Source organism: Aythya ferina (genome assembly GCF_964211825.1).
Source record: "Aythya ferina genome assembly, chromosome: Z".
In the NCBI taxonomy this organism is placed as follows: domain Eukaryota; kingdom Metazoa; phylum Chordata; class Aves; order Anseriformes; family Anatidae; genus Aythya; species Aythya ferina.
The window spans coordinates 82,496,753-82,513,714 of NC_140299.1; the positions used below are offsets into that span (position 1 = coordinate 82,496,753).

The window sequence follows — 16,962 nt, forward strand, 5'->3', positions numbered from 1 at the left end:
TTCTGTTCAGACAGATATAAAAACATGCCCTATCATGGACTTCATACATTAATTTTATCTCTTAATGAATCAGTGAGGTTCATCATTCTCTTTTTGTTTTTTGTTTTTGTTTTTTCTTAAAAATAATAGAAATTTGCTGTTAAGATTTAAGTACTTTTTATTTTTCAGTAAGCAAGGAGTTAATTTGGTTGTCATGCAGAGCAGTTCACATTTTGCAACTGAAGAACTCCGCTCATTGAGAAAGGCATGCTAGCTTGTGACAAAAAGGTTTGTCTTGCACTGCTTTGATCAGTTTACACCATTTAATAATCAAAACACTTTTGCTCCATCATTTAACAGACAACTTAATCAGCTGGGCTGTGATCTCCAGCTCAGCAACCAGATGAGACTCTCTTGATGTGGGCTTTGCCACTCCAATTTTTTTCCCTGCAGTAACTGAACATCTAGCTGACAACCACAAACACTTGTGCACAATTTAAAAAAAAAAAAAAAAAAAAAAAAATAGTTACATATTTTTAAGCTGCAAACACACAGCTGTGAAACTCAAGAAAAAGCTGTACATTTTCACTTGCAAATTTATGGATTCAAGAAGTAACATCATTGTGGTTGGCGGATGGTATGATTGCTGGCTCTTTTCCTATTCACCCTGTCTTTTCATACCTTTCCACTATTGCTGAGATCAAAACCACATATTTATCTTAGGCTTATTTTCCAGGAGTCAATCTTTAATTCTCAGATAAAAATTACAAAGTAAAGGGTAATATTTTTATGGTAAATTATTTCAGTCATATTTCATCCAATCTTGTAGTGCATTTGCAACTTGTTTTTAAATATAGTAATTCACATTTTTCTTTTGATAAGGTGACAGGCAAACCTATTTTCTTCCAAGAATTATTCTCTCTAGAAGGAGAAAATGCTACAAGGTTTGAAGATTAGTGTAGTTCATTTTTATTTTCTGTACAAATGTGTGGTATTTTCTATGGTAGTATTAATTTGTGTCAGACCTGAGGTTTTTTTGTTTGTTTGTTTGTTTGTTTTTTAATATCACACACACACAGAATTTCTAGGTTGGAAGAGTCCTCAATATCATCGAGTCCAACCTCTGACCTAATGCTAACAGTCCCCACTAAACCATATCCCTAAGCTCTACATCTAAACGTCTTTTAAAGACTTCCAGGGATGGTGACTCCACCACTTCCCTGGGCAGCCTGTTCCAATGCCTAACAACCCTTTCGGTAAAGAAGTTCTTCCTAACATCTAACCTAAAACTCCCCTGGCGCAACTTTAGCCCATTCCCCCTCATCCTGTCACCAGGCACATGGGAGAACAGACCAACCCCCACCTCATTACAGCCTCCTTTAAGGTATCTGTAGAGAGCGATAAGGTCGCCCCTGAGCCTCCTCTTCTCCAGGCTGAACAAGCCCTGCTCCCTCAGCCGCTCCTCATAGGACTTGTTCTCCAGGCCCCCCACGAGCTTTGTTGCCCTTCTCTGCACCCACTCAAGCACCTCGATGTCCTTCTTGTAGCGAGGGGCCCAAAACTGAACACAGTACTCGAGGTGCGGCCTCGAGTACGCTGAGTACAGGGGGACGATCACCTCCCTAGCCCTGCTGGTCACGCTGTTTCTGATACAAGCCAGGATGCCGTTGGCCTTCTTGGCCACCTGAGCACACTGCTGGTTCATATTCAGCCGACTATCAACCGTCACTCCCAGGTCCTTCTCTGCCTGGCAGCTCTCCAACCATTCCTCTCCCAGCCTGTAGCTCTGCTTGGGGTTATTGCGCCCCAGGTGCAGTACCCGGCACTTGGCCTTGTTGAACTTCATGCATGTAATTTAACTTAAAACTAATTATGCTGAAAACTTCTAATTCAGTGCCCATTACTTGTATCATATCTTTTTTTTCAGAGCCTGTTAGAATGAACAAAGGTGAAAACTAGGGTGTGCATGTTAATATCCTATAAAATTTGATATCATCAGGAATCTTCAGAACCAGCAATTCTAAAGCATTTATATTGTACTTACCTTTACTTAAGTTCAGTGTCACTGTCTCAATTTAGACTAGTTCAGGCTCTGACTCACAGTTAAATCTCCTTGCAAAGACTCTAGTTGGAAAAATGCAGCAAGGTCCTGAATATACCTGTAATTAGTAGATCTTCAGTGTCAAGGTAACACCACTGTGAAAATCATGGGCAGTGACATTCAGCCTGAACAGTGCTTCCCAGTTCTGAGATGGTAGGGTGTATTTCCGTTTACTTTTATAGCATCCTGTGACAGAGATAGATCAACCACTCACAAATACTAAGAGCAATGCTGTAATTTACATTCATGCCGTATTTAACAGTACCTGTTTTTTGTTGTTTGTTTTTTTTTGTTTTCAGCTTTTAACACTGTTATGCCATTCTGTAAGAGATCTGGCAAATGCAGTCCCTACAGGGAGAGGAGAAGGGTACTGGAGCTTGGATAGCAGGGTGGGAAGTGGGGCAGAACAACATTTGTTCTGAGGTCTGCAGAATTGTCTGTATGACTCATCCAATTTACACAATTCCTCTTAGTGGAACTAACTGTACACAAAACAAAGCATATGTACTCAATACATTGAGTAACCTAGATGTTATTAAAACACAGGCCATAAAGGAGCTAAAAATGAGGTCTGCAAGCTTAACAGTAAACCTTGATCAATCTTTTTATGGATAAAATACTTTTTAGTAGGAGAAGAATTAGACAAATGGTCCCTTTTGGTAAAGTGTGGCTTAATAGCTTTTTTGTATTATTATTTTATTATTATTATTTTATTATTATTATTTTTTGAGTATAGCACTTTCTCTCATGTGGCCTGGCCATAGCTAATTTAGCTGTCCTTGTTGTTTTCCATGGGCAGTTACATAGCATACAAGGTACGCTACATAAAAAGGTTACCCTGGGTTCTTTTGCTGCTGGATATAAATGTACATTATAATGCACTGAATAGGCTAATTAGGAATTAAACATTCCTTTAAAATCATTTTAAACTCAAATTATGCTGACAACTGACTTTTTTTTTAGCTCTTTCTCTAATAGTTGTGTTAGACATTGAAGAGCTGTGCTCCAAGTCTTGACACATTGTTCTGACTTATGCTCAATAGCAAAGCATGGCTCTAGGGAATAGTTTTGAACCAAAGTACCTGCTTGTGACAGGTGAACTCCAGTTCTCACGGTTTTTAACTACAAGACCAGTATTCTTTTCCAGAGTTTTTGAACCCTTCCCCCGCCCTTTCTCCTGTAAAATCTACAGACCCCCTAGGAGTTCAACTCAGTAATAGAAAAGGTGACAACCTTACATCTAGCACATTTTTTCTGCACTTTGCTAGATGTGAATTAACTGACAAAATTATCAAAAGAATTTTGAGCAGTGGTGCTAAGTGAGTGTCAGATGAAAAGGAGAGGTTAAATGGGTAAATAAAAACTGGTTTTCTGGCCATCTCCTGTGATTCTATATACAGTATTTCAGATGAAGATTAAAAGCACCATCTGAAGAGAAAACATTCTTCATATCAGTGAAGTTAAAACATGTTAGCAGTGTTTTCTTCTGTATATATCGTCTCACATGCAAGAAAGGATGGATTGAATTCATATCTGAAACAAGACAAGATTTTCCATCTGACCTCATTATGTGTTTCTCTAGAGTGCATCCCTGGTTTTCTGCCTAAACTAAAATGCATGTAGAGAACAGCAAATACAAAGCAGCTCTGTACTGTTGTTACCAAATGTTTTTAATAAGACGGAGGTATTTATTGTTTTGCCACAGTCATATCTTAATTCTAAGAGACATTAGTGCACACTAGATTCCTTTGTTAAAGCAATCCATGTAAGCGGAGGCGTGAACTAATGAGGGGCTTTATGCTTTCCAGCGCAGTTGGCAGCAGAGATGAAGTAGCATTACAGTATATCAGAGAGATTTATACAGAGAATTCTTAATAGAAAATTTTGGGGAACTTGGCCGTCATCGCCTTATAAATAATTAAAATTACTAATTATCATTGTTATAATTCAGGCAGTTTTGCTTTCTGTCAGCATCCACAGTAAAGCCAAGGTTATATTTCTTTTGTTGTAATTTGTAGGATATTTCATTGTCTCAGAATATTTGCCCCTTGTACCTGCAGACTTTTCAGAGGTCAAAGCACATACATAGTATACTCTGCTGTTGAGAAGGCAGAACCTAAACCTGTCCTAGCTTTGCAGTATGGTAATGTCATCTAGTTAAGTATTTTTTTTAAGAAGTGCATGTTTTAGCATAGCACAGAATAATACTTTCTACTCCCAATGCTGTGATACCACGTTAATGCTCCTTTACTTTCACTTCACAGAACATAAACAAAAATTTGAAATGATCCATTTCCAGTCTGTGTATCTCTTCATCATCTATCCCTTTATATTAAAATTGCATTTTAAAGATGTGCAATTTTACTTGCCTCAGGTGTGCTGGACTACAACGACTAACACTTAAATCAGATTAGAAAGTAGTCATCAAATGATGATTCTCCAACAATCACAGCACTGTGTAACAAGTCCATGAACTTTATTTTTCTGTCATTTTAATTGATAAGACCAAACATGACTAATAAGGCTGGGGAGAGTTTTCAAAAATTCCTGACCAATCTGGGAGACTCCACAGGCAAACTATGCCTCTTCAGGTAACTCCAATCCAGTTTTTCCAAATTTTATGGTGGAATAGCTTGTATTATAAGTCAGAAGATATAAGTAATGTGATACTTTCAATCTTAGCTAGGGATTGTAAAGAGGAACTAGCTCAGTTTAATTCAGCATTACCTCTAATATCTCTAAATAATAATTTATCTCTAATAAAGTAGTAAAACTTGAATACCAAGGCACATCTAATTTTAAAAATCATTGTAGGAGTCAGAGTCTCAATGACTTATAGTGGCCTTGGCTTCCAAGTTCTTTGTGCATTTTTTATATTTTTATAATTGTAGTCACATTAAACAGTTATTACCAAAGTAAGATTATTAGTGATAGTAATATGCAGTGGCAAGCTGCAGCAAGCCAATAAATTAAATTTTAAATCAAGGAAAATGTGGAAAGAAAATTCAGGGAGAGGACAAGTTTATCCTTGCCAAAAAATAAAAACTAAAAATCAACAGAACCTATGAATTGCTTGATTTCAGATTTGGAAATAGGGAAGGTCATTTTGAGCAGAAAATCACAGAATGGCTCGAGTTGGAAGTGACCTTAAAGATCATTTAATTACAACACTGCTGCCATGGGCTTGTATGCCACCCACTATATCAGGTTGTCCAGTGCCTTGTCCAACCTGGTCTTGAACACTTCCAGGGTAGGGGCATCCACAATCTCTCTGGCAAGATGATCCAAGTTTTTTGAAAAAGGATAAAAATAGTTTTGTTTAATTAAATAACCAGTTGGTTGGAATGTCAAAGGGAAAAATTGTAATATCAAAGGGGAAAAATTGTCAGTAACTAAACCATAACCATGCTACATGTGGGAAGAGTCAGCAACTCAATCTTTTGTCATCAAGTGTGCTCAGAATTTTTACAGAAAGCCATATCTTCAAAGTTGTTCATCAGACAAAAAGGATTTGGCAGGAGCACCTTAAAAATAAAGCAATTTAAAAAAAAATAACAAATTTCTTCCGTACTTTTTGTGCATTTTTGCTGTTTTCATAGTAATTTGCAAGTTTTCGTATAGAAAGACTTGTTAATTCATCAGAAGAAATAATGAAGCCTTGAAGCAGTGTTAAAAGACCTGAGACAATGACGTTCTCTTAAAGAACACAGTTAGAAATTTCCTTCTCTGCCATCAAGGTCCAGCAAGAAAACAGCTGAAGACACTGACAAACAAATTGCTAAGGTCCTGTGTGCACAACTGCTGTAGTAAATAAATAACACAGGGATATCTACTTAACTTAGTTTAAGTATTGGAGGTGTTTTCCATAGTATGCAATCAAGTGCGTATTTTGTTGTCCAGAAATCAATCAATCAATCAATCAATAAATTAATTAATGGCACAATTCTTACTTAATAGTGCAAAAACATTTGGGATAGTAGGCTGGCTGGCCTGAAATTGAAGAGTCTGAGTTAAAGGTGAGCTTGACTTGAAATTTGGCCAAAGAACTTCCAACCCAAGGTTTTTCCCTGAGGGAAAAAAAAATAAATCATTAGAATTTGGATTTTGACTTCTGTTCAAGAGTTAACATCATCTCATGTAAATGACTGAACTCCCAGAACATATATTATTTCTGGATTAAAATTGTTGTGTCTTGTGAAATTGACACAGAACAAATTTATAAATAACAGTATGCAAGCAAATGTGATATATTCTCATACATTTATGACATCACAAATTTTAAAAATTACAGCTGAAGCAGTGGACACTAAACCAGTCATTTAATCCTGAATGCATAAAATAATCTTTTTAGTGAAAACTGTTTAAACATGCAGTTCAGCACTTTAGCAGTATACAGGTCATCCCTCTGGCTAAGGATCTGCCAGATCTTTAAACACTTTTTTTTTTTTTTCTTTCTTATTTTATTTATTTATTTATTCCATACATAAAGTTTATACTGAAAGCTAAGAAGAGCCTTTGGGCAAAAAGATATAGACAAAATAAAAAAAAATACATCTGAGCCAATTTTATTTTTGGATGTTTCTACCAGTGCTTATATCTCAACAGCATGTGATCTTAAAGTTCGCGCTGCCTATGTTACAGTCCCTGTAGGGGTAGGTAAGGTGAGGAGAGAGAAGCAATCTTAAATTTGAAATGCTCCTTTTTTTTTTTTTTTTTTTCCTGTTTAAGCTAGAGCTTTAATATTATCATATGCCAGCATTCGGTATTTATAGCTTTTATGAGCTTTTTATTTTTATGAGAACCTTCTTCTTGCTTCTATTAGTGTCAAGCAGGTTAAATGAGATGCATCAAACTGCATTGCTACTCTACTTGGAGCCTGAGTGGTGCAGCAAAACAATAGCGCAAAGAGAGTGAACGTTTATCAAGAGAAAGTTTACTTTCAGTGTTAAGAATTAATTTAGCTGAATTGGTGCAGTGAAAGTGGTAAACACAATCCCCCTCACTGTTGTTTGTCAGGGTGTATTATATCACCCTGGATTGCTTTGTCAATAATCTGCCTGGCCTGCAAGCAAGAAATCTAAGATTGCCAGGATGAGTGACAGGCTGGAGATAGCTGATAATTCTAAGGAATTGGAGGTGTAAAATCTTTAAGGACCATGTCTACAGTATAAATGCCAGGGTATCTCCACATCACTGTACTTACAAAGGCAACAGCATTGTTAATGGCAGCCTGTCTGTCCATCAAGTTTGCTACAGGAGGATTTATCCCTCTTTCACTCCTTATCTGCTGTTGCTGTGTTTATTTCTAAACCAGCTGCAGAATAAATTGCCTCTTGTCTTCACCTCCTACACTGAGTACAATGATACGTTCTGCAAAGCCTTAAACTATGGTGTTTTTCAAACATTTCTTTTTCAGAACAGTAACTTCTAATTTTGTTTGTATGTGACTACATGCAGGGCTTTCCATTTTAGGCACTGTAAACATAGGTTCTTTGGTTCTGGTGTTGTTTGTTGTTGTAGTTGTTTGTTTGTTTGTTTGTTTGTTCATTTGTTGTTTTGTTTTGTTTTTCCTTTCTATTTTACTCTTTTCAAGACTCATAAATCTATTCTGCATTGTTAAGGTTTTTGAAATACAAAAGGGAAGACATAATAGAACTGGCTCAGCTGATTAATACGATGTGGAAGTAATATGGCAAATACGGTTCTTTTGTACAACATGAAATATATTCTGGAAACTGACTATAAAGATACCATGACATTTCATGTTTGCTGTGTCTCAGCGACTTCTCTCTTAAGCAGGTACTTTGTAAATAAAGCAAATGTTTTTTTCTAGATGTCAGCCTTTGCAAAGTGAATCTGAAAGTCAAGTTACATAGCTGGTGGCCATATAATGATATCAAGGGTTCCAGATCTAGCTAATTAGTCCATTGAGTATGGCACAAGACAGAGTGTTAACACGCTCTCTCTTCCTTCTGTTTCAAAAAGTGCTGAAAAATGCTGCTATTATTGTAATACTGAGGGCACAGACTTAAGTAAGATGTCATTTTCAAAATCATTTTTAATAGAAGCTGGTGTTCACACTGACCTGGATAGTGCATAGATTACCTTAATATTTGCCTTAATATTTTCCTAAAATAAAACTTTTAAAATAATGATAATTTAAAAAAAATAACTAATTGAAAATGTTTGATTACATTATTTTTGACCCTTTTAAAATTATTTATTTATTTCTTCAGCCATTTAAGGCTTTCTATGTGTTATTCCAAGTTCAGAAAAAAAAATAGAAATAAAAGTTTCAGAACACCAAGAGGAGGTTATTGTCAAAACACTAATAATAATAATTATTATTATAATCTGGTCTCATCTGAAGCAAAGTTTATTTTACAACATTTAGCATATTTCCAGTCAATATTCAGTGTGGCTTGTTTATTCACTTAAAACCTTTAAATAGTAGCTCTCAGAAGAAATAGATCTTGGCATTCCAGTGCATTGCAGTGGTATTATTAAATTATATTTATTTGTTAAATCTGTTTGGCTAAGCTAAGTAATCATGAATAATATCTCTTTCATCTTAACTCTCATCCTCCCATGAACACCTGCAGATATCCTTCTGCTGCATTTTCTCATCAAATGAAAAGTCAGATCTGTCAATAAATCCCTTATTTACAGGTTCTCAGAATGAGAACAAGAGTTACTTGATAATTACTGAACGTTGAGGCCAAGATCTTATTAGCCAGACATTGTATTTAGAGGTGGGCCTATTATTTCCTCTGAAATTCATTACTGAACTCCATGGTAAGAATTTAATTCTGAGAAAATGCTCTCGCTGGGTAGCAAACAAGCCAACAGTTTCATGAGAGTTTAAGCCCATTCAAGTTATGACAGAAGCCACAAAATCAGCCCTGTCTTCCTGTTGCTCCTTATTACTGCTCTAATACAATGTGGGTTCTTGAACAGATATTCTGTAATCCTATAGTGAAATGAATTGGAGAAATTAAATGGATTACACTGATTATTAAAAATAGTAATAATATAATAGCAATAATAACAGTTGTCAGTGGTGGTGCTCTTCATTATTTACTTTATTTTTACACAGAACACTTCCCTAATCTGTTTTAGTAGTAGTCTGTATTACTCAAAGGAAACAGGTTCTGCAAGGCTGGCAGATCAGCCAGAGACAGTCAAAGGCAAAGATGGTCTCAGTTTATGCTGGTTTAAAATGCTTGTTGAACTGTATTCCAAAGTACTCATATCTCACTTATCTATTCCAATTATGGTAGTAGGTGGTACCACAGTAGTTAGGGTGGGAATAGCTGTCTTTCATGTTTCTGTTTCATGGAGACATGAAGTACATGTTTAACCCAAGGACATCGTACCTGAAGGCCTGTATCAAGAAAATACTGAACATCAATGTTTGATTTTGTACCTGTCAAACATTTATTTAGTATGATCTATTAGCAATGTCACAGCACAAAAAAAATCACCACATAGGTAACCATTATTCAAAGGCATGTTGGAAGCAAGAGTGCTGAATCTGTGAATCACATCCAAAATATATACTAATAGATGCTGATTGAAAAAAAAAAAAAAAGTTTTTATTTGCAACAGTCCAAGATATTTACCTATAGCAGTGGCTTAACGATTGCTGTTAAGAGTATGTCTGTTTCAGAATTCTAGTTGGAATAAAACATTTCAGTAATATTATTAAAAGGGGAAGTATTTATATCTGAAATGTATTTATATTTATTGACAAATTTGTATGTTTATGAAAACTTGCAGTCATATATAACATTAAAAATATCTAAAACACTTGGCATCCTTCAATTCAGGGATGGTCATAGTTACAATCACCAAGGCAAAAGTTGTTGTTTATTTATTTACTTTTTTGTTTATTTTTTTTCCTTTAGATCTGCTTTTATTTATATTGACCCTTGAAAAACCAACAAATTCTTTGAATAATTTTGTTTGTTTCTTTGTTTGTTTATTTCTAATGGGCATTTATCCCCTTCTTGAACAAGGTTACCTGTACTGATTTAATTGTATTGCTAGTGAGTTGAATATGCTCTCAGCAAAACCATTCAGCAGTACTTCTTGTTTATAACTCTTTACTATAACTTTTCCTTGTTATTTCCTTTACTATTGCACTTATCCTCCATCTGTCTCTCTGCAGAGGTTCATGCATTGTGCAGCAGCTGATACTCTTTTTCTTCAGAGGATGTATTTGTTACCTCTGCTGTGTGCCAGGACCTCTTCTTGATGGTGTGCCAATGACTGTAAGTCACATTCTCAAATGTAAAACTGTCTTGTCTTCAGATCACATCTCTTTCATCTTCTCCTTACTTACATCCTTACATGACGCACCATGTAAGACAGGAGATGAACTGCTCACAAGAATCACTGAAATTAAGCATGAGAGCTTCCCCAAAATGTTATGAACCCTTAATTCAAAATGTTGGATTCATAATCACATCAGTTACAAATAGTACAATTTACTTATTCTGTTCAAAATATGTGCTGCTGCTACAGCATGGAAATGTGCTCTGTGTCTTATTAGGTCAATTTTTTACCTGTGTTTTATCTAACTTCTAATATAAGACATGATCATCCATTGTCATAAGCGAGAAACTACAAGTGGAAGCAGCAAAAAGAAAGCCATCTGACAAAGGCCCCTTTAGCTAGTACCCAACTTAGTTGCTTAAGGTCATGTGTAGGTTTAGTTCCTACACATGACCTTAAAACATGACATAAACCTACACATTAGTATGTGTAGGTTTAGCTCCACTAAAAATGTTGAGGAACAATCCCAAAATCATAGCAGGATGGTGTGCTGGCACTAACTCCTTAACATCCAGCACTGCCTTTAGATGTACTGGGCTGAAATGGAGAGAGGGTATTTATAAACTGTATTACTTTCCCCCTTTATGCCTGGGAACACAAAAGAATAGTGTGTACCCAGAGTTTTCATGGACCTTGAGCTATGTGCACAATCCTCCCCAGGTCAGATGATGCCTCAGAGGAGATATATTCATGTCATTTTGCCCACCTATGTGAATCTGTAGGAAATGTTTTTGACCTATGTTTTCACTTCATTCAAAATTTAATGGATTACAGTGTTCAAGGAAAACTGCAAAAATGGCAACTATAAGGTTTATAGAAAGAAAAATGATGGTAATTTAGATAAAACTTCTGTATAACTGTTTTTATGTGAAATAAATTCCTCCAGCTGAGTAAGTCTTTTGTGAGACATTTGACTCCAAAGCAGAGCAACCATCATCAGTCTGAGAAAGGGGAGCTGCAGATGAGGGCATTTATATGTTGCTGAGATCCAGATACAAGATGGATTTGAAGTGACATGTCTTTGAGCAGGCAAGCTATTAACAAGATTGTTCTTCATCGAGGACATTCAATAACCAGATCATCTATAACAAGATAATCTTGCGTGAGAGATAAACTCAGTGTTTGTGCGATGATGAAACAGTCCAGAAAAATAAAATACAGAGGAAAGCTGTGAACAGATCAGATTGGGAGTATAGAATAAAAGCAGATTATGGCCCACTCTCTATATGAGCCCTTTTGCTTTGGTTTCCTCTTGTGCTTATTGCTCAGTCTTGTTCAGAGGGCAGATATTAATTTCACAGAAGTTCTAAAATCAACACATGCTACAGACCAGTCACCCACATTCACTGGCTGCCTCACAACCTGAATTAAAAGTTTTGATGATACCATAACACAGGAATGGGAGAAAGGGTGGTTAGGATCTGACCTAAGAGTACAATTTTATTCCCTCCTGACTGGAAACTTGTGTTAATTTGTCTTAAGATCTGGGACATTTTGGAGGGGGTCCTATTATTAATAATAAATGGAGACAGAAAATTTGATTTGCAAGAGGATAATGCTTGGAGATAATGCCAAAGGCTTTAATGGGCAAAAACACACCTTTGCATGTTTTTAGTATGTTTTTAGTATGTGTTCTCAAACAGTATAATTTGACTCTGCTGAAGGAACACCTTTTTTTGGTAAAACTACTCCATATCATATTCTATTACATTAATAATTTCAAAATGTCTGTTGTTATTTCTTGTAACAGGAGCACCTGTAATTGAAATTATCTGTAAATTTTGGGAAAACGTCTGATGCTTTGGAAGGAAATAAAATCTCTAAAATTAAATGTTTAAAGACATTAAGAAAATCAATGATTAGAAGAGACAAAAGAGCTAGTTAAACATTATTTCTGTTGATGGGAAGAATGAAGTGCCTTGCTGTGAAAGAAGTGATTGTCAGAACCAGAGTTACAGAGATCCAAATTCCGAATTTCTGATTTCCCAAGCTGTCTTTTTTTTTTCTTTTTTCTTTTCCCCAACAAGCATTTGAATTGTGTTCACTACTTCAGCAGGTAGTCAGTTTGTCATAAGCACAAATATTGGTATCCTTTGTAATTTTTTTCTAATCATACTCTTTATAGAAATAATATTTAAAAATCAGTATTTTTCACAATAGTATCCTGTAGCAGGGGATGCCACAAATGAATGATGTTTTTTTTATAAATTAATATTAGAGTAATGGGGAGATATCACTTGCATATTTACATGACTCTCTTTTTATTCAAAGAAACATATTACATTACAGTACTACAACTGCAACTACTGTGAAACAATATTTTTTTTACCTTGTAAATAACACTTTAAGTATTCTGTGTTTTCTGAAATATATGTAGAGAGATACATATATAAACTTATTTCTGTTTTTTGTTAAAACTGAGAATGAGTAGCATGATTGTGGCTAGAATTATGGCAGAGAACACCACCATTGCTAAAAGAGGAATATATGATTTGAGCAAAACTCATGATAAAGTTGATATCAAAATAGATGGACAACTTAACATGCTTTGCTCAGCTAGCCTTTTGTTGCATGTTGGTATGCACATATTGATTCAGAGTTTAAATGCAGTGCTTCAACATGGTGACTTGCAAGGGTGGAAGAGGAGGAGGAGAAAGGGGAAAGAGGAGGAAAAGGAAGGATCCTTCCTTCAACATGGTGCACAGGCATGGGTCCTCCTTCACTGGCCTCCCTGCAGACTGTACCTCAAAGCAGTGGGAGGTTGAAGACATCAAAGAAAAGCCAAAGCTGGTCAGCTCTAGAGGGAACAAGAACCAACAGTGATAATGACACTAACAAATGGAGATAAGAGAAATTTATGGTGGAAAAATTATTGTGCTGGAAAGTGCTGTTTTGACGAAATTCAGATGTTCTCTGGAAAGAGGCAGATTTCGCTGTATTTTCTGACAGAAACCCGGCAGAACTGTTGCCAGCTCACCCACCTCTCCAACAGCTTGCCTGGCAGCCCTGGGAGACCCAGCTCGCATCAGGGCTCCCAGCACTTCCCAGCACAAGCTGCAGATGCTAGAGGCTTTCAAGGGCCCTGACTGCAGGCACTGCCAAGCACCCAGTTGTATGGCAGGGAGCCTGGGAGCGGGATACCAGGTCTGTGGGCAGCTCAGGATGCCTCATCTTCTTCTGAAGCACTGTGGTGACAGTGTTGTGTTTAGATTGGGCTTTTTTTTTTTTTTTTTTTCCCCTCACCCTATATTCCCAGATAAGATCTCATAATTCTTGTTCTCTGGGAATTCTTGCAGTGCTGAAGTTTGACTCCACTTTAATGTTTCAGACTTTCCCACAGAGCTACAAATCCAGGCTGTGCTCTGCCCTGAGCTTCCCTCCCCCCTTGCCCCTGGGAGAGCCTGCTGCTATCCGCCTGGGGACAATCAGGCTCCTACTGAAAAAAAGAAATGGCTGCACCTCAGTACTGTGATTTATTTGAGAAGCTCAAAGGGGCAGGGGGAGAGTATCACTAACAAGCAAAATGCTTTGTGGGACTGTGATACATCAGGATGAGAAAGCTGCTTTGCTTTCTCTTTTGCCAAGGGTAAATATTTCTGTCACATTTTGGCTTTATCACTACGTGTATGTGGGTGGAAGGAAGCAGCTCAACAGTTTTGTTGCTGTCATATTTTCAAATTAATGTTTTTTTGTTTGCTTGTTTGTTTGCTTTTATTATTATTTATTCATTTAAAATGTTGGCATTGAGTTCAGAAGCCAGGAGGAAGAGACACCCAGGAGAAAGAGGCCCATTACACTGATCTTTTCAGTTTTTTTCTTTTTTTTTCTTTTTTTTTTCAGTTTTTTTTTCTTTTGTTCTTTTTAGCTCATTTGTTGTTGGGTTGGTCGGGATAGGGGACAGTTGTTAGGAGCTGCTGGGATAAGTCACACATTTTTTGGATGTGGAAGTCAAGATTTTGTTTTCAGTTGTAAACTCATAATAAATGAGAGCCAGGTGTTTTTTCAGTCTTTGATTTAGATGCTGCATGGGGTTTGATGCATTTACTTTAGTTGTACAATGGTGAAACTGGCTTGGCTATGGAGCCTGTACAGTATTGTACACTGTATTTCCTATCTTTATTTCTTAACCATTAATAAACTCAAGAAATACAAGATAATATCTGCCAAGTGTGAGGCAGATAGATCTTAATTGAATGCAAAGTTATTCTAGTTTCAATGTCTTTTTTTTTTTTTTTTCACTTTCTCTCTATTTTATCCTTTTTACCTTATATTACCAGCCATCGGATTCCTCTAAAATGTTTTTGTAGTTGATTCAAGGCTCTCATCTTTCCTGCTGAAAAGGCTAATAGAATGATACCAGTCTCTGGTTCTTGGTGCTAAGTCATTAGAAGTTCCCAATGCTGGGCAGGATTTTTGTGAATTGGTTTGCACAACACATGTGAAGAGACATTCTGGAAGCTTTGTGTAGACATGAAGGAGTCTAGCCAAACAGCAAGTATTGTGTGAAATCTTAATAGTCCTCTGTGGGAGAAATGCAGTGTAATACTTTATTCACATTTGAATCATATTTTGTAAGTAGGATCCTGTGCATCCTTTAATTGACCTTTGGAGGTTTAGGAATTCTGGACTTTACTAGAGGATAGCTGAAGATTTGTCCTTTTCACTACCTTACCTTTGAGGGAGGCCTGAGAAGTTGTTCCTGTAAAGGGATACACCCAGATTCACTGAGGAGTAAGAAAATGGATCTGCCCAACCTTTTAGGATTCAGGAAGAGAGCCACAGATTTATTTTTCCAGTTCCATTCATCTTGCTTATATACCTGGGGACAGAACAGAGTCTGACAATATGTATAAGAGATCAAGAATGCAGGGAGAATAACTTTCAAATGTACATTAACCTCTGTTTGCCAGCCTCAGGTATGGTATTTGTATGTCAGTGAACTGTTCTTTTAATCCACAAATTTTATAAGAGCAATGCAGCTTTTGTGGCATGTGCAAAACAAAAGAAGCCTAAGCTTGGAATATTAGTAGGAGAGCTAACAATAAAGATTTAGTTGGTCTGGCATAGCCATATGGAAAAACTTGAACAATTACTGACTAAGCTTTATGTGGCTCTGGCTAATGTTATTAGTCTCCCACATACGTGAGCATTAAATTCATTAATGAATATTTAAAATAAAAATAAAAATAAAAATGTTGGCAGTTAAGTAGGAGAAATTATTTGTCATCTACACAATTTGCCATTAATCAAATAATAGAGAAGGAAAAGGTAAAAGAGCAACAGAAATATGCTAGCAGCTTTTTTCCTTTGTTTTTCATCCTCCAACAAATTCCAGAACTTGTTGAATCTGTCTTCTTCATGCACTCTTTAACTTCTCTCCTCCATTTATTTGTGTTAGCATTGACCAAACATATATAAACATTTTTTATACAGCATATACAAATATTTATGAGCAATTTCTCAATGATAGTCACTGTTTCTTAGGAATGAGGCTTATTTCTTTATGCCATCTGTCAGAAAAACCTCAGCATGAAAACACCAAAGAGAAGATCCATGCCATGGACTGGTGCTTAAAATTCCTGCATCTTTCAAGCATCCTTACCTGAGCAGCCAGAGATCAGAGTCTGTGCAGGAGATAAGACAAGAAGCAGTTCTCCCATTCATGGTCCACCAAAGGGATGATGAATCCACTTCACACCTGCTATCAATTCCAGTTTCCATGGTCTTGATACCACCACTCAAAAGATTAAGTTGGAAAATGATGAATAGACTCACAAGAAGCAAAATAACTTGCTTTTAATTTTGTTGCTGCTTGTTAGGCCTCCTATTCAGACAAAAAATTCTCACCAGTCATGTTCCAGGAAACATGGGATAAATGTCTCATGCAGAAGCAGAGAGCAGCTTTTCTTCCTTTCTTATAACGAGACTTCTGGGGGACACACTTGGTGTTGTCTGGTTGCTGGTTCTTCTGTCTTTCCATCCCACAACTCCCTGTTCTGCTTTCTAGGACAGAACTCATCCCTTCAGCTTTTTCTTGTTCCTTAACTAAGAATTACTAAATTTCACACTGGGCTCTTTGAAATTTTCAGTCCAATGTTGTGTTTTACACCAAGCAGTCATATGACCCTAAGTACATTACTATTTCAGGTGAGAGTTTGACTCGGACACCCATTCCAGTTCCTGCATCCTGCTCATGATCCCCTTTCACATGTGATGTTTTTGGGAATGGGGTATGAATGGAAGAAAAGATGGAGCAGGAGAAAAGGCTTAGTGAAAATACCTCCAGTTCACCAAAGTGCATTGAAAATGTAAAATAGAATAATAAATACTTAAGACACTTTTTTTTTTTTTTTTAAAAAAGTTTTGCTGCTTATACATTCCTTCAACAATGTGGAAATAAAATTTAGAAAATGTTGCCAAGTGAAATTCCTAATGGATGCCTAAGAGAAGAGTCTGTTCTTCCCTTTTTCTCAGCTTCATATGTTGCTAGGTGTTTCTGTGCTTAATACCACTTCCCCCTCTTCCTTTTTTCCCTTTCATTTTGA

The 16,962-nt window shown here is 36.5% G+C and overlaps 1 long non-coding RNA gene across 1 annotated transcript in view; it reads left to right on the forward strand.

Annotated features, from left to right (window-relative positions):
* LOC311427437 overlaps positions 1-16,710 on the forward strand; it is a 20,986-nt gene extending 4,276 nt beyond the window's left edge. Inside the window, exons 2-3 of the long non-coding RNA XR_014687360.1 lie at positions 10,251-10,353; positions 16,565-16,710. This is a non-coding gene — a long non-coding RNA (uncharacterized lncRNA). The remainder of the gene's footprint in view (positions 1-10,250; positions 10,354-16,564) is intronic.
* Positions 16,711-16,962: the final 252 nt, after the last annotated feature.